Source organism: Peromyscus maniculatus, chromosome 12 (genome assembly GCF_049852395.1).
Source record: "Peromyscus maniculatus bairdii isolate BWxNUB_F1_BW_parent chromosome 12, HU_Pman_BW_mat_3.1, whole genome shotgun sequence".
NCBI classification, from domain to species: domain Eukaryota; kingdom Metazoa; phylum Chordata; class Mammalia; order Rodentia; family Cricetidae; genus Peromyscus; species Peromyscus maniculatus.
Genome location: NC_134863.1, coordinates 49544335 through 49546144, shown reverse-complemented (window position 1 = coordinate 49546144; position 1810 = coordinate 49544335). Strand labels below are relative to the sequence as shown.

Sequence of the window (1810 nt, the reverse complement as noted above, 5' to 3'; positions counted from 1 at the left end):
GCAAATATACATGCAGAGACACATAAAATACAATTGAAAACTATTTAAAACCAAAGCCATAGTTTAAGATGCTCCATTTCAAGAGAAGTGCGAACTATCTACCAAATTGTTAGCAGAGGTCATGTGGGGGAGGAGAATTATGAATGATTTTCTTCCGTTTCCCCCCCTCACATTTTCCACTTTATCTATACAGAAGCTTATTAATAGTTATTCTTCTGAGGTCAGCCTTGACTAACCTTTCCAGCCCCCTAAGACTCTTAAGACTTCCTCTCTGTACTGCTAAGCTCAGTTCACCTTCATCACCCATTTCTCTTTTTCTCAGCCTCACAGGGTATCAAAGCAGATAATGAAAAATCAGATTTTCAGTGAATTCATTCTCCTGGGACTCACAGATTCACCAGAGCTTCCAATCTGTGTTTTCCTATTCCTCCTCCTCACATACATTGTCAGCATTATGGGAAATCTCACCATCATCATCCTCATACTGCTGGATTCCCACCTCCAGACACCCATGTACTTCTTCCTCAAGAACTTCTCCTTCCTGGAAATCTTCTTCACATCCACTTTTAGTCCTTGAATGCTCGTCAGCACCTCTACAGGAATTAAGACCATCAGCTTTGCTGGCTGCTTCACTCAGTACTTCTTTGCCATCTTCTTTGGAGCCACTGAATTCTGCCTTCTGACTGCCATGTCCTATGACTGCAATGTGGCCATCTGCAAACCCCTGCACTACACCACCATCATGAGCAACAGTGTCTGCACCCTGCTGGTCCTCTGCTCTTGGCTGAGTGGCTTCCTAGTCATCTTATTTCCAATCATCTTGACTAGTCAGCTGGACTTCTGTGCATCCAATGTGCTCAATCATTATTACTGTGACTATGGGCCCCTCATAGAAATAGCTTGCTCAGACACAAGGCTGCTGGAACTCTTTGATTTTGTCTTAGCAGACATGAACTTGATAGTCACCCTGGTGCTGGTGATTCTCTCCTACACTCACATCATCAGGACCATTCTGAAGATCCCTTCCTCACAGCAGAGGAAGAAGGCCTTTTCCTCATGTTCCTCCCACATGGTTGTCATCTCCCTCTCTTATGGAAGCTGCATCTTCATGTACATAAAGCCTTCAGCAACAGAAGGAGTTGCCTTCAATAAGGGTGTGGCTGTGCTCAATACCTCAGTTGCCCCTTTACTGAACCTGTTCATTTACAATCTAAGGAATAGGCAAGTAAAACAAGCTGTCAATGATGTGGTCAGAAAAATAATGCATCTTTATTCCTTTTAGTGGCCTCAAAATAAATAGAAATGTTGGGTGACATCCAGGCTATGCCTCCTCTTTGTTGAAGTGAATTCTCAGGGAAGCTTGGTGTAAGCTGGTGCCCACAGTCTTTTTCAAACTAGTTCAAGAATTTCTGTTATCTACCTTTAAAGAATGAAAGAGGGGGCTGGAGAGATGGCCCAGAGGTTAAGAGCACTGGCTGCTCTTACAGAGGTCCTGAGTTCAATTCCCAGCATCCACATGGTGGCTCACAACCACCTGTAATGAGATCTAGTTCCCTCTTCTGGCTGCTCTATTTCTTCCTCCATAGGTACTTCTCCCTTCCATTTTCTCTCCTCCCCTCTTTTCATTCTCTTTCTCCTCTTTTCCTGCTTCTTCTTTCTCCTCTCCTCTCTTCTGTTTTCTTCTCTCGGTTCACATCTCCCCTCTCTCAATCTCTCCCCCCCACCACTAGTGTATATGTGTAAATCTCTCGGTCTGTCTCTATTTCTGTCTCCATTCTTTTCTCTACAACCACTCTGAGTGGCCATACAG

At 44.1% G+C, this 1810-nt stretch overlaps 1 pseudogene; it reads left to right on the top strand.

Annotated features, from left to right (window-relative positions):
* The first annotated feature begins 326 nt into the window (after nucleotides 1–326).
* On the top strand, nucleotides 327–1282 carry LOC143268036 (olfactory receptor 6C4-like; annotated as a pseudogene).
* Nucleotides 1283–1810: the final 528 nt, after the last annotated feature.